Genomic DNA, 17,690 nt, shown 5'->3' on the forward strand with positions numbered 1-17,690 from the left:
AAAGATAAATAAGTACACACATTTGATTTATTTCAGAAATGGTAACAGAACACATGATAAATGCCATTAAATTTGAACACTCTACTAAGATATAATATCGTGAGATTTGGACAGTTTCTTAAAAAAAAAACAAACAAACAAACAATAATGTTGATTCTGACACCTTCGCTTTTTTCAGTGGAAACAATTCGATACTGAAATGTTGACAAACATAGTCTCAGATCTAGGTTAAGCTAACCAGACTTTGATGAGGTAAATCAGGAAAGGCTATATAGATGTTTCACTTTTGATTGTAATCACCTCAGTGTGTGTACCGTACACAATACCTAATTATGTAAGTGTTTACACTTGTAAATCGCCTTATCGCGGAAATGGGGAGGCAACTAAAGGGACTTAACTCTATAATCTTCTTCCGCCATACACAAAAGAGTGCATTTTATACTGGTAATCATGCATTAACCAATTTGTCGAGGTAGCGATAAGGCTAATGGTGATTATCTACCCTTTTGAAGAAAATCACAAGGTTTACAAATCAAAGAGACCGCAATCTGGCCTCCCACACCCAGGACAATGGGCCGGACACCCTAGTTATCGACGGCGATGATAAGGTGGTACCGCTCATAGCCCGGGGGTACAGGTAGACTTACCTGGCCACTCGGCTCTACCTTTGTGAACGTGTGTTTATCAAATTCATTAAAGTCGTAACTCAAAACTCAATAAATAAAATTGTAAACTTCCGTGATTTTGACGAATAGTGCTGTAAATTGTTACGGCGAAAAGAAAATTAGTTGAGCAAGAAACCACAAATGTCTCTTCTGTTGTGTTCAAATATATATCAGACGCTTTAACAAAATGTAAACTTCTATGTTAAATGTTGTTTTTTAGAAATAGACGGACTTTTTCTGTTGTAATTTGTAATTTGTAGATATGACATAATAGCTACTTTTCAAGAAAATTAGATAAAGTTGAAATAAATCACTGAAAACTACCCCGAACGTTATACATAACAATGGAGCAAATTGGAATGTTCCCAACGACTATTCTTGAATGCATATTATGTAATATCGTTTGTAAAATTGCATGTTTTCAACAAGTTGATGACGATGAAATAAGCACGACCATTGAATGTATGTTATGTTTTATGCCATTTGTAAAAAAAATATGTATCAAATAAGTTGTAAAAACTTACGGAATAAAAAGATGAACTGAAAAAAACGATAACAGGCTAAATGATACCATAAAATGCCTAATATAACAGATTATGTTTATTTTGAGTGTTATGGCACAAGTCTTGTCACCACGTAAAAAATACATACGTGAGTAATGTCACGAACACTGTCCATTTTCGGCCACAGAAGATTTTGTCACTTTGAAGAATAAAATTCACTACCGAAAATAAAAGCAAAGACAGTCATTCAAACTTGGTCAAAATCTGAGTCCGGAAATAACCTAAAAAGTCCTGGTTACAGTTCCCTGTGATCTTGTCCACAAGACATATCGGGACCCCCCATCCAGTTGGAAACTCGATATCTTTATTGTTTACCTCGAGGAGAAATAACTCAATGTTGTTTGTTCGTTTGAATAATGACTGTGCTTTAAATGCCGTATTTGTTCCTTTTATGGAGTTTGAACACAATATTGTTAGGTAGAGTATGTCGATGTAGGAGTAGTACAACTACACTTTAGACTGTCCCTTTCAAACATTCAAAAGTCTAAAGAAAGTCTTCATATACATTTATATATAATGTCTACGATACGGGGATTAGTCAGGGGCATTTCCCCATCTTTGATGTCCAGTTTGGAGGTTTGGAGGTATGTGTGTGTTCGGGGGGGGGGTTATTTTGTATGTTTTAATTGATTCAGTACCTCCCGTCTCTGCTGTTTAACAGACTACCAGCAGTTTTGATTTTTTTTATCCTAAACATCATTGATTATTTTCTCATGATTTAAGAAGATTCAAAATCAAAGTCTCAAACCACTTCTATTTTAATCAGTATGAGCGAACAGTGTGTCGACACGGTTGGAAGGTCCTGGTAAAGTAACAGATTCTTTCCCCTTCTTAGAGGCCATATGCTCAATTCATGCGATTGATCACCCAATCAACAAATCCGTGTCGTTTGACTTTATTATTTTTTTTTCAAGAAGCAACCTCTCCGTTTGCTCCAGTCGTCAGAAGCCCTTTCATCCCTATTCATCAACGTCGATCGGCCTCATTTCTTCGTATCCCTAAAAAAAAACCCTCTCTCTTCCCATCAGCAATCTCGTCCGAGTTCTGAAACTGACTTCATACCTCCCGTACCTCTTCAAAACAAACTCCTCACTCCCCCCGTCTGCATTCCTATCGAAGTTCTGAAACATATCCCATATCCCAACTCTCCTTGGCCCATTCATAACAAACTCTTCTCTCTGTCAGTAATTTCGTCCGAATTCAGAAACTAGCCCCATACCCGTCGTCCAAGTACCGAAACAAGCTCCTACCAAGCCTCTTCGTGCCCCTTTCGTGACACTTATGCTTTGTATCACAAGTGTCTCTTCTGCTTACCTAAACTCAGTGCACTTCTCAAATGATTTGTTCTTTTTCCCACCGTAAATTCTCCACCTGTTAAAATTGTTCACAACGGCACGCGCCTTGCACGCGTACATCATAATGACAATTGATATTTCATATTGTATAAACTTATCGATAAATATCAAATATTTGTCAAAAAATATGTCATTCATAGAAAATCCCGAGATGGACCAGCCCGAGACCATGCGACCAAAGTCTCGCGGACCGTGTGAATGTAGAATGTTCATAGTTCCCTGGGAATATCCTAGGTATAAATCGGATACAAGATCAAGATAATTCAACGTTCGATTCAGTCACGTGAATATATCGTGTGTTTCCGACAGTTGGCACGATCGATTATAAGTCAAATGCTAACAGCTATCGACCCGATCCGGAATTTTATTTCCGACTCCGGTGTTTGTTTCCGACCGTACGTTTTGATCTCGCGAGCGAACATGATCTGCGCGCGTGTGTCCCGTTAATAAAGAGTGGTGCTGGCGTGGGAATGAAGCTTTCCTAATGAACAGGCATGTCAGATTTCTTTTGCGCTGATTGTTTAAAATTACAGAGAAAACACCAGAATGCAATTACCATGTGTATTCTTTATTGTGAATAATCCTCGTATTCTCAGCAAGGTCCACTGAACTTGTCTCAGATTTTATAAATCACTTCCTTGGTATTTGATTCAGACAGAAAAAAGTCTTTAATATTTTTAGGAATTAAATGCTTTCCGTTGATTTCTCACGATACATGTGTCTATACAAAAATCTGTCGATGGAATTGGTTAGGCTGGATATCAAGTCTCTACTTCATTTTCATTATATTAATCAGCTGTTTCTTTTTCACATGTTCATTTGTTTTCCCCATTGTTCCTTCCTGCAGTCTAAAAAGTGATAACTACTTATGTTGTGTCCTGTACAAATATTCATAAATATATTTTTATTAAGCGGCAACACCTGTATAGATCTTTCATTTTTTTTGTAAGAATTGTCTTGGAATTATCAGGTTCAGGCCTAGGGACAAATGGATGTACGTACTCGACAGAACATAAACGAATCTAAACTTATCCCAATGCGGTCGTTGTGTGAACAAGTTAATCTACTCTTAGTTATGGAATACAGCACCTATTCTTATGGCCAAATACATATAGGGGTTTAGTTAAGATACATTTTTATTAAATCATATTTCTTTTTCAGTATATAACACAAGAAATGGATCTTAGTTTACAAGAACTATGTGTCAATAGGTTGAACACGTGCAACAAGCTGCAATGTATTCCTAAAAATACTTTATATATTCTACTTATAAAAATGGTATATTATAGAAATAACATTCAAATTTTTCAAATTAATACAAAAAATGCAAAAATTGGTCATATCTACAGACTTTTAAGAGTTCCAATTTGTACGCGAAAGTAATAGCCGACACGACGTTTAAATAATTTTTAACTGTCACTTTTATCTATTTTTGCCTGAAAAGGCTAATCACTGATGTATTGAGGCGCTCTTGTAAACATTTGTAATCTGTCATCTGACCGATACTAATTATGCTTGGTTTCTACTCTCAGTTGTCTATCACTTCTTTGTATTGTGTAATTTCAGGGTCACGTAACAAGACTTTTACAAACTTTAAACATGGCGTCATCACTGATTTAATACTTGTAATAACGGGTCTGTGTGAACAAGCACTTCCGTGTACATAGTAACTTGCTAGCTGTTGAGTGGAATCACCTGTGACCCTTAAGGGTTGATCCCTTCACAAAGGCACAGGTATCTTAAGGGATAAATACAGTAAAAATCCCTGGGAAAATGTCGATAGTTTGTCTTACCTGAGCTCGGCGACAGATGGCGCAGAGGTAATGAAGAGCCAAGCCACATACCTGACATGTTTTCCCACGAAATCATACCTTTAGGTTTACGGGTGATTACGATCCGATATAATTTGATAAATATGAAAGTTTGATGTCATTTTAATGTGTGTTAAAGATTTGTGGTATAACATGTACAGTTGAAGAGTTATAAAAGGTTGAATGGCAGAGCGGTTTTTATTGGTTGTATTTACAAACAGATCTAGCATTACATCCCATGAATACACGTATATCTCCACATAAAGATTGTATCAGTTTATAATCTATTATTTGTGTCTGATTTCACTGTTATTGCCCATTTTACATGACTCACAACTTGTGTGAATATGAAAACGTGCGAACTTAAAAGGGAATGTATGTTTCTACTATAGATGTATGACCATTGTTATAACAAAACCGTTGCAATCACCGCTCTCTCGCCATATAAAGGATCCGAACTTTGATTAATTTCAATAATCATTTCTTCAATGTAATATTTTGCTTTCGTGATGCTGTTTTGTCGACACAGCGACATGCAAATGAAAATCAGAATGATGTGGAAAAAACAAACAAATTTTGACATGAAGGCGTCGGAATGAGATAAGATAAATCACGATATTTAAATTTTCTTTCACAAATGATGCATTAAACTTTGGTACTTTTTTTTTTGCTTCTTCGTCCGTTTTGCTTACATGATATATACAAGGTATGATACAGATTAAGATCAGATTAAGATGACACAACCAAAGTCATAAACCGAGGATTTTATTCCAGTTTCATTTTTTAAATTAAATCGGGAAATAATGAAATTTGTCAATAAACTTGTGTGTTTAAGAAAACCAAGAGAACATATCACAGTCGTTTACAGAAAATGATTACAAATGTGATTTTTAATATTGTTTAAGACAAGGGATTCTATTGGCTAATTTTTTAGCCTGAACTGTTGGAATTATTTGTTTGTGATATTGCTGTTGATTGGCTAGTGGAGATGCGTAATGATTTCTTAACGAAGTACCAATCAATTTTTCCCCGTTATGGATTCAGTAAACACTTTAAGAAATCAAGATACTAGCTATCCTTAAAAGGTTGAAATAAGCAGGTATTTTGGTTAACGAAGATATATCTTGTTAAAAATTTGAAACGTGATTTAAATGGTATAACTTTATGAAATGTCGAGGTTATCTGTTGGGTATATTTATACGTAAAACGTCAAACAATCCTATCAAAGCCCCACCAGGTCTGATTACTATTTTTAAAAAAAATATTTGTTTGTATCTATTTTCGGCGTCAGTACAGCTGTTTCGAGTAAAGAGACTGCCCCGCCCCCTAGCGGAGACTACCCCGCCTCCTTGCAGCACTGACGGGTGTAGTGTGCTCAATGTTTGTCTACTCCCCGTGTCTCGGAATCTTCCCACGAGCGAGGCAGGGACAGTTGACATACAGTTCAAAGGTCACGGGGTACGCATCAAATAACACGTCATTGCGCCCGTGTCATACGTATTGCTAGATGTTGATTTACTTTGCTCAGGTGAGTCCAGGACACGTGCTGTGTTGGTGTCACTTTGTCACGACCATCGATTCTACCACGGCAATATTCTAAGTTTGTGATTCTAAATTGTTTCTGGTGCCTCTTAATGACTGTGAAATCTTAAAACGTATACATCAGTCAAATTTTCATCCGATCTCTCCGATACGTATAATATAGATCTATATCGTATAATACGTCCCTTGTATTACTTGGTCACACTTGATGGGGTCTCTACAACTAGGTAACACCAGGATGTTATCAATGAATCTAGTTACACTCGATGGGGTCTCTACAGCTAGGTAACACCAGGATGTTATCAATGAATCTAGTCACACTCGATTGGGTCTCTACAGCTAGGTAACACCAGGATGTTATCAATGAATCTAGTCACACTCGATGGGGTCTCTACAGCTAGGTAACACCAGGATGTTATCAATGAATCTAGTCACACTCGATGGGGTCTCTACAGCTAGGTAACACCAGAATGTTATCAATGAATCTAGTCACACTCGATGGGGTCTCTACAGCAAGGTAACACCAGAATGTTATCAATGAATCTTGTCACACTCGATGGGGTCTCTACAGCTAGGTAACACCAGGATGTTATCAATGAATCTAGTCACACTTGATGGGGTCTCTACAGCTAGGTAACACCAGGATGTTATCAATGAATCTAGTCACACTCGATGGGGTCTCTACAGCTAGGTAACACCAGGATGTTATCAATGAATCTTGTCACACTCGATGGGGTCTCTACAGCTAGGTAACACCAGGATGTTATCAATGAATCTTGTCACACTCGATGGGGTCTCTACAGCTAGGTAACACCAGGATGTTATCAATGAATCTAGTCACACTCGATGGGGTCTCTACAGCTAGGTAACACCAGGATGTTATCAATGAATCTAGTCACACTCGATGGGGTCTCTACAGCTAGGTAACACCAGGATGTTATCAATGAATCTAGTCACACTCGATGGGGTCTCTACAGCTAGGTAACATCAGGATGTTATCAATTAATCTTGTCACACTCGATGGGGTCTCTACAGCTAGGTAACACCAGGATGTTATCAATGAATCTAGTCACACTCGATGGGGTCTCTACAGCTAGGTAACACCAGGATGTTATCAATGAATCTAGTCACACTCGATGGGGTCTCTACAGCTAGGTAACACCAGGATGTTATCAATGAATCTTGTCACACTCGATGGGGTCTCTACAGCTAGGTAACACCAGGATGTTATCAATTAATCTAGTCACACTCGATGGGGTCTCTACAGCTAGGTAACACCAGGATGTTATCAATTAATCTAGTCACACTCGATGGGGTCTCTACAGCTAGGTAACACCAGGATGTTATCAATGAATCTAGTCACACTCGATGGGGTCTCTACAGCTAGGTAACATCAGGATGTTATCAATTAATCTAGTCACACTTGATGGGGTCTCTACAGCAAGGTAACACCAGGATGTTATCAATGAATCTAGTCACACTTAGTGGGGTGTCTACAGCAAGGTAACACCAGGATATTTTCAATGAATCTAGTCACACTTAGTGGAGTCTCTACAGTAAGGTAACACCAGGATATTATCAACGAATCTGGTCACATCTGATTGGTTCTCTACAGCAAAGTAACACCAGGATGTTATCAATGAATTCTGTTCATACAATCATACTTCAGTTTCTTTTTTTCTTTGACCTTCGCGTTTCGTCCGTCGTCGTCCGTCGTTCTCCATCCCTCGTTCGCCGGGGGTAAACTTTCCATTCAGAAGACGTCTTCTGAATAACCGAAATGCTCAGGGTGCCGATATTGGGCCCGTGGCATGATGGGATAAAGGGCTACCAAGTTTGTTAAAGGAATGACCTTGGCCCATTTTCAAGGTCACAGGGGACAAATGTGTAAAAATATTTAAATGACTTCTCAAGAAACAATAGGCCCAGAGTGCTGATAACCGGATCGAGGCATTCTTGGTTGAAGGGTTAGTTTGTTCATGTGATTAACATTGTCTCTTTTTAAAGGTCACGAGGTGAAATGTGTTAAAATCTTCAAACTAATCCTTCTGAATAACAAAAAGGTTCGGGCTTGATATGGGCTCTTTAATATAAGTGGATGAAAGGCTACCGATTTGTTCAAATAATTGACCTTGACTTATATATAAGGTCTCTTGGGTTAAGTGAGTTGACATCTTAAAGTTTCTTTTTCAACAAGCAGTAGGTTCGGAGTAATGGCATTTGTGCAACAGCATGTATAAAGAATATTACTTTAAGTTTACAGGAAATGTTTTAATGATCCAATAAGGTCTTCTTTTTAAGCTGTAGAGTAGTTGAGCAATTTGTTTTAGGCTATATGGACTCTTTCATATATAGTCAAATGACCATTAAGGCCCATGGGACCTCTTGTTTACTGTGTTCCATTCATGTGGTGTGTTCAGTATTGGTGTTTAATCAACTCGTGCTGTCTTGTGTTTAGTTTTGATATCTTATTAATTAATGTTATGTGTTTAGTTTTGATATCTTATTGACTTATGTGATGTGTTTAGTTTTGATATCTTATTGACTACTGTGATGTGTTTAGTTTTGATATCTTATTGATTAATATTATGTGTTTAGTTTTGATACCTTATTAATTAATAGTATGTGTTTAGTTTTGATACCTTATTGACTTATGTGATGTGTTTAGTTTTGATATCTTATTGACTACTGTGATGTGTTTAGTTTTGATACCTTATTGACTACTGTGATGTGTTTAGTTTTGATATCTTATTACTACTGTGAATGTTATTAATTAATGTTATGTGTTTAGTTTTGATACCTTATTAATTAATGTTATGTGTTTAGTTTTGATACCTTATTGACTACTGTGATGTGTTTAGTTTTGATATCTTATTGACTACTGTGATGTGTTTAGTTTTGATATCTTATTGACTACTGTGATGTGTTTAGTTTTGATACCTTATTGACTTATGTGATGTGTTTAGTTTTGATATCTTATTGACTAATGTGATGTGTTTAGTTTTGATATCTTATTGACTAATGTGATGTGTTTAGTTTTGATATCTTATTGACTACTGTGATGTGTTTAGTTTTGATACCTTATTAATTAATGTTACATGTTTAGTTTTGATATCTTATTGACTACTGTTGTGGTGTGTTTAGTTTTGATATCTTATTGACTAATGTGATGTGTTTAGTTTTGATATCTTATAGACTAATATTATGTGTTTAGTTTTGATATCTTATTGACTTATGTGATGTGTTTAGTTTTGATATCTTATTGACTACTGTTGTGGTGTGTTTAGTTTTGATATCTTATTGACTAATGTGATGTGTTTAGTTTTGATATCTTATAGACTAATATTATGTGTTTAGTTTTGATATCTTATTGACTAATGTGATATGTTTAGTTTTGATATCTTATTGACTACTGTTGTGGTGTGTTTAGTTTTGATATCTTATTGACTAATGTGATGTGTTTAGTTTTGATATCTTATTAACTAATGTTATGTGTTTAGTTTTTATCTCTGATTTAACTGATATTGAAGTGTGCTGAGTTTTGACGTTTCCGTCGTCCCTGATGACTAACTTTTTGATCTTTTCATTGCACGTGTTTAACAAGATAAACTGCCTTCACTGCCGTACGTATGATGAAGATTGAAGCTTATGTGTTATTAATTGCAGTTACTGCCCTTTATGTATATAATCAGCGGAATTATAATACCTGCTGGAAAACTATTGGTCAGCATTAACGATATCTAAAGTCATTACAAAAATGATCTGATATTTAATCTTAGTTTTATAAAAAGAACACGTGACAGGAAACCATTTACTATATTACAGAGAACCAAAGTTACGCATGTACTTTAGATGATATCACCCTAGCCGTAACACATGTACATAGCCGGCGGTAATTTAAATACTTGATTATATATAATTATTATATCATCTCTACAGGCGTGCGTTAAGTACATCAACTGCGCATGTGTCACTACATGCTTTAGATCGTAAAGCACATTAAATGTTTAATTTCGTTTTAATTGAGAAAACATAGGTTTGCTTCGTTCCAGAAGAGAGATTCCTGCGATTAGCCATTTGAACTATGTGATGGGACAAAGCGTTAGTACTCCTATGTTAGAAACATACGCTGTATCACTGACCTGTGTATGCTGTCGGTACAGTAATCAAAATTTCAAAATGACTTCATTTTTCGTTACATTGGCGGAGTTATCAAAATATCTGAATTGCTATAGCAACTGCCTTTACAAAACCCACACGAGACCTGTCTCCACCCTCAAACCATTGTCGTGTGTCCCACGTGACAGGAAACAAAGGTGCACGTGACGTGCGCGCGGTTGGTCGCGTGTCTTCTGGAAACCGGATACAACCATCGATTCCATTTGTTTACACTTCCATGGAAACCGATTAAGCTTGAAATGGACAATTACTTGAGAGATCGAACAACGTCACACTAGCTACATGGAGCACAGACTAATGGCGCTGACACATAGTGTAGGATCATTCTGTATCTGGCGTACACTTAATTTCATAAACTTTTTTGTACTCTTATGACCGCGATAACACCAAATCATGTCTCATGAAATGTGTTGTTTCTTGAAATAAGCTGTAAACGTATGCAATAAATTGAATTGATAAAGAAGTGATTGTTCATCTATTACCTGAAATAGCGAAGCAAAAAATGAAACTGATTTGTATTGATGAAGAGAAATAAATAAACTTGTGTTTCTATATCAATATCGAGAAATGAATAAAGTTGTGTTTCTATATCAATATCGAGAAATGAATAAAGTTGTGTTTATATATTGATGTAGAGAAATAAATAAGGTTGTGTTTATATATTGATGTAGAGAAATAAATAAGGTTGTGTTTATATATTGATGTAGAGAAATAAATAAAGTTGTGTTTATATATTGATGTAGAGAAATAAATAAAGTTGTGTTTATATATTGATGTAGAGAAATAAATAAAGTTGTGTTTATATACTGATATAGAGAAATAGATAAAGTTGTGTATATATTTTATACATTCTTAAAACATCTTTAGCGTATTTCTAAAGCATCTTTATTTTCCTTATTTGATTACCTGACTAGGAAAAGAAACGTAAAAACTGAAAACATTCCATCTAATTACAGACCTATTATTGAGACACCATTATTCAGTAAAATGCAAGAGAAGTGTTTTTTAAATAATTTCATTTCTTCAAACCAATCTGGATTTCTCCCCAAAGACTCCATAGTGAAACAGCTATTATCAGGATATGATACTACTTAAATAACAAGAAAGAAGACTGTAAGTATTTTTTGTTTTTTTATTTTTTGTTATTTTTTGTAGTTTTTTAATATAAGTAAATAATCGGTAAGGGTTTTGCATGATGGACATGTATATAGATGTACATAGCATTACAGGTAATGTCCTTAAGTGTTTCTCTAATCACCTGGCAACAACGTGAAATAATTAATTAATTCAAATCATCATGGAAGACTCTATTAGCTGGAGTACCACAAGTTTTGGTTCTCGGTCCTGATGTATTCCTTATTTACATAAATTACTAAAAAAAATGAATTCATTGAAATGTCAATTTTCGTTACTGATGATACCTCACTGTTTGTGCGAATAGATAATGATTATGCTGCTGAATTCTTAAATAATGATTTTTAATGGAATGTATAGATTGACATATAGATGGGATATACTATTATATCACAATACAACAGAAGCCCTTCTGATTTTAAATAAGCGCAATACTGATAGACTACTTCCTGATCATATATTCATTAATAATAATGTGAAAATTATAAACCCCCCTCCCCAAGGAAGGACATAAACATCGTTGAGTTTCTTATGAGTCATGGTTCATGGTCAGATCACATTAATTTTATTTATGAAAATACATATCATCACTAACAACTTGTCATAAAATCTTAAGGAATGATATATAAATCCCATTCTCATCTAAACTCATGTTGCAATTGTTGTGTGGAATAATTGCAGTCAGAAATAATCCGATCTTTTTTCACCTATCCAACTAGATGCTGCTAGAATGAGTGCGAGTCATGCTGCAATTTATAATGAACTTTCGTATGAGAAATTATCAGCTGACGGACAAACTCGTAACACAGGGGTAAAAAAGATGTAGGTTGATAAAAATTACGGGGAAGATTTACGGTCGCCAAAAATCTATTAAGAAATATTCTATTGATTGTATGATATAAAAAATGGATGTGTTTGATGCTTGTTGATTTGCCTATTTCTGCTCTAGTATACCTTGTTTTCATTTCAGAACGTGACATTACTAACTTGGATTGTCCGGGTGCCGTTGATGAACCAGAAGACGCTTACTCTTCCGGAACATACGGTCTTATTCTCCTTGTAAATTCTCAGGAGTCTCCTTTTAAATCTTTCTTTTGTTCATTTTTTTGCCTTAGTTTCATTGCATTTAAATTTGAAGTTTGATTATGTTGCCATGTTGGTATTTTCTTGATGGTTTTTGGACACTCTTAAGAAATGCAGAAATGATCAGCACCACATACCATTTTTAAAAGTTTTGATCCATGATACCCTTAATTATCTGCTTGAAACTATAAAATCTTACTTTATGTAGAACTACATGTAGAATTTATCTTATAAACATATTATTTACAAACAGTAAATACCAAGTGATTCATCCATACACAGCTTTATATCTGTGTACAAAGGGTTCGTTTTTCTGTAACATGATATACAGGTACCAATTACATGTTAGAAAGTTAAAACTTACAAGATCCCGTGATAAATACACACATACGATAGGAAATGTTTCCAGTTTTATTGTGGGTCTTTCCCCCTCTATATGTATAACAAATGTATAAATATTTATATAACTCACCTGTTTACTGCTACACTTTTTGTATTTTTGTGGCCCAGTCTGTGCTCGGAGATAGACAGAGACTAATAACACACTAATATATAATTTATTTTATCAAACAGAGGATCGTGGTGTCAAGTTTCTTAAGTAATGCATTGTTACATTGTTCACACATGTCTACATGCAAATGCGTATACCACTCAACATGGCTCCTGCTTCGGATACTCAATGCTTAAATCCCAGGTCACACTGTTAAGAATAAAGCTACGGACGATGCTGATTAATCGTTGACAATCGTGGACATGGTAATCGTGGTGATTTTTTATACAAACCTCCACCATTACTTTGTTCTACGGATTTCCTACGAAGATGTTACGAATATTCACGATGTTTGTACGATTCATGGCGAATGAGCAGCCGACACATCACGATTTGCCAAAGTTGCTACGGTTCTCCACGGATCCGCTGCGGTCAGGATACGATCACCCAACGAATACCGACGAGTGCTTCACGGTGACGGCCGAACACTCTACGGATATTTACGATCACAGCCGATTAATCACGTTTCTTCTACGATTACCCTAAGAATAATTACGGTTGAGTTACGACCAACCAAGATAAGTCAAGATCCTATAAAAGGAACAACGAATTCGCCAAGCAGTCAATCAATTGTGAAGTACTCTTTTTCGTCATCGGAAAGCGTTTCATGCTTTTTGAGTACGAGTGGTCTTCTTGTTTTTTGTCTTTTTTGTTTTGGGTGCCATATTCCATTTATGTTCTATCAGTATTTGGCAGATGTCCTCTATTTGAGAAAGAGGTGAGGCAGACGGGTCTCGAGTTGTGGTCGGTATTTATAGAACTTCTATTAACCGTAGTGAATCGTAGGATAATCTTGAAACAATCTTGGCAAAAAGTAGAAGTTCTTAGAGCATACGTAGTAATCCGTATCGAAATCGTATTAAATCGCTATCAACCGTACACGCATCGTCATCAATCGTTCCGAAAACGTAGTAATCCGTAGTGAAACCGTAACCGAATAGTAGTACAACGTGAACCTCCCCCCTCGAAGATTTCTCAAGAATCACCACGGAAAGCCAAGGATAGCAACGGATGCGTTCACGATGACCTACGATAGCATCGCCACGATTGTTTTGAATATTTTGCCCTAAGCATACAGCTATGGTGATATGGAGTTTTAGTGCTGCCGGTGATGACTGATATCTGGAGTGGGAGTGGTAGTGATTGATATCTGGAGTGGGAGTGGTAGTGATTGATACCTGGAGTGGTAGTGGTGATGGTCGATATCTGGAGTGGGAGTGGTTGTGATCGATCGATATCTGGAGTGGAAGTGGTGGTGATCGATATCTGGAGTGAGAGTGGCGGTGATCGATATCTGGAGTGGAGTGGTGATGGTCGATATCTGGAGTGGGAGTGGCGGTGATCGATATCTGGAGTGGGAGTGGTGATGATCGATATCTGGAGTGGGAGTGGCGAAGATCGTTATCTGGAGTGGGAGTGGTGATGATCGATATCTGAAGTGGGGGTGGTAATGATTGATATCTGAAGTGGGAGTGGTTATGAGGGACTACTTATATATTAACGATACAATGTTAATGACACTGATGATATCTCCATTTGTCTTATCAAAAAAGTTGTGATATATAACTGTAAAATATATCAATATATGCATGTATGATTCATTGTTTGGAAATGAAATCGAGACAATCTAACATCTATAACATAGGTATTTGCTGGCTTGTTTCTGACATCTAAAGGTGAGTTGATGAAATGTGATGTACTGGTCTATCATGAAGTCAATGGGTAGAGTGTTATGTTAAAAAAAAATCCTGCATCATTCGTTCTTACCGTGTCTGTGTGATAAACACCTTCATATAACTCCATTGTATCGGCGAGGAGAAGTACATATCAGTATGTGTAAACCAGACATGGCAGAGACACTGTATTTTGCTTTCATAATTATGAAAAATTGTTGGTGATGAATAAAAACAAGTTTAGACATTGGTTTTGACAGAAAATGTTTGCAGTGAGTGGTGGTTTTTCTGTAACGGAACTGATAAAGGTAAATTCTGACAAACATCACATTGATACGAATTAATCAGATTCTGGTAAATCTAGTAAATTTCATCATGTTCCAAAATGGTTGCCGTTTTTGGTCCATCATTGTATCCGTAACATTTACATTTGTATATAGCATTATTTAGGCAGAGAACTGCTCACTTCTGTCCAGCTTCTAGCTGGACTATTTTCAGGGTGTTGTTTAAAACTGATGATAATGCTTTGTAAGATTTTTACCATATACCTCCTTTTTATGTAGGGTGTTTTTATGTAAGTTCTTTGAGTTCTACCATCATTCAAAATACATAGCTATTTTATTTGGGATCATTCATCGTCAAAATCTCTTCACTGTTATTCGTGAACAGATAAGAGGTGAATTTTTAGTTCTGTTTTATCAGATATCTATTGAAACAATAAAGTCGACTTGAATCAAGTTAAGACCGAGCAGGGCAAGTTTCCCTTAAGTAAAATACTAAAGTAAGACAAATGAACACTTTTAAATTGTAACGTCCTAAAATCCTGTGCGATTTGGAGGTATAGCGATATTGGTTTTCTAAGTGTCGGCTATTTCGTCCCTAGAATTTGTGATGCTTGAGAAAACATGAAATTGTTTGTGAAACATGAAATTGAATTGATTAATTCGTCATTGTTGTCGTGATATACTCGTCGATTTTTTTTTATTGAAAAATTATTCAGATATTCCTTTTCCTTAAAGAAAGTAAAATGCTACTCATTATGGCTGACATGTTCCTCGGAAAAAAGAGTTCTCCTACCCGAGATCAACAACGATACCACGACATATGGGTCGCCAACAACAGGAAGGACACTCGCTTCTTTACGCACGTGCCAGGCAAGTTTTAAGGAAATGAAGCTGGGAACCTTCTCGCTCAGAGCTGTTGTTTTATAAGCAAGATGACATTCTACACAAATAACGGTCAGATGGCGCGCTGCGGGACATTCTGTAGGACAGTAAACCCGTCGACACGAAAACCTGTACACATACGGGTCACACTCGCAGATTCATGCATCTACGTGTGAGCTATACAACAAGAGCACACTTTTGATTAAAAGATGGTATTTGTCAGAACACTGAAGAACTTAAAAAAGCTATCAATTTCAGTCACGTATTTTATGTAGAAATGCAAAGCTGATTGTCCCTGTAACCGAAATGTGCGGATCTCAGGATCGTAACCGGGACTTCAACATGAACGTTTCTATGTCAGGGTCGTAACCGGGACTACAACATGAGCGTATGTATACATTGTCGATTTCGATTTTTTGTTACATCTCAATAGTAGTTTCTTGTAATGAATATGATATATGATCAGCATATACGATTATTTCTTTAAATATATTTTTTACACAATATGGTGATAACGAAACAAACAAACAAACAAAAAAAAAAAAAAAAAACAAACAAACAAACAACAAAAACCCAAACAAAAAACATGTCAATGTAATCAGTATCCAAACTCGAATTCAATACAACTTGGGCAAAATCAGAACAAAAGAAGATTTTCAGGGAGACTCTTTAAAAAGTACAAGGCGTATGAGACCAGGTGTGCAGGAGGAGTGAGCGTCTTTTGCTTCATCAACGACAACAGCCATGTAATCCTAGGACAATCCAAGTAAGTAATGTCACGTTCTCAAATGAGAACAATGCATACCACAACAGGCAAACTAACAGACAATCTAGTTGACAGTCCAGTTAAAGAATCAAGATGGCCCTGAGTTATACTTGTTTATATGTATGCAGACAGTAAGATGTAAAAACATAACTCGTGAGGGAAGTTTATATTCTATATAAATCATAATGGACAATCCATATCACTGTAATAAGGTGGTTGGATGGCACAGTGGTAACATAACATACGCGTCCGGGTTCGCTTCCCGGCATGGACGTGAAAAGGTATACGGGCACCAACCGGATTACGCGGGTTTTCCATGGATACTCCGGTTTCCTTACACAACAAGATTCCTCGCGCACTTCAATCCGGGCCAACAAGAGTGATTAATATAAACTGAAAACTTCTTTCGTAATAAGAGTTTTTTTCAGTTTTACGTGAAACTTCTGTATCGAATTATTATTATGTTAACCTCATTAGCATTGATTTGTATACAATTTGTAATATTATTGTATAAAGTAAGTAGATTTGTAGAAGATAAATGTACAAACAATATTGATATTTACAATAAAAAATCGGTATTACTATCGAAACTATTAAAACATATTGTAATATAGATATTTATGTTGTATCTCGTATTTTTTCTCTGTCGATCCCATGTTTTTTCAACTCTTATTACAAACTTATATGGGTGTGGTCCGAGTTAAAATAAAAATTCTTGGAATATTGAACAAATATTGGCCGATTTCTCCAAATCCTCTACTAATTAATTGTAAACATAATTATTCTACATACTTGAAGCAAATGATTCTTTAAAGCAATGCTTAATCACATTTCTAGTTGGCAATTTCTCCTTAAAACGCTTCACAAGACGTAAGCGAGGCATATATCGCCCCGTGTACACGATGTTAAAGTATCAGGAACATTATTCTTCATATCACGAGGTTAACCTGCTAAACAAAATAGTTCGAGTATGTAACAATAATAGAATAGTCAATGACAACATAGTTTTCAATAACAAAACATATAGCCGAGTGCACAAAACTACAATCCTGTGATTAAACGGCTATAGATGTAGACAATTGAAGTACATCTACGAGGAAACAAGACCAGGTGTTCCGAAAGGCATCATCGGCGACATCCGCCATGTTAATTTTAATCAAATATAGGTAATTTCGATATAATGATATTGGTACTTAGCCTTTG

The sequence above is a fragment of the Ylistrum balloti genome, unplaced genomic scaffold, assembly GCF_031769215.1.
Source record: "Ylistrum balloti isolate Yb309-2 unplaced genomic scaffold, AGI_CSIRO_Ybal_v1 Utg370242, whole genome shotgun sequence".
Lineage (NCBI taxonomy): Eukaryota > Metazoa > Mollusca > Bivalvia > Pectinida > Pectinidae > Ylistrum > Ylistrum balloti.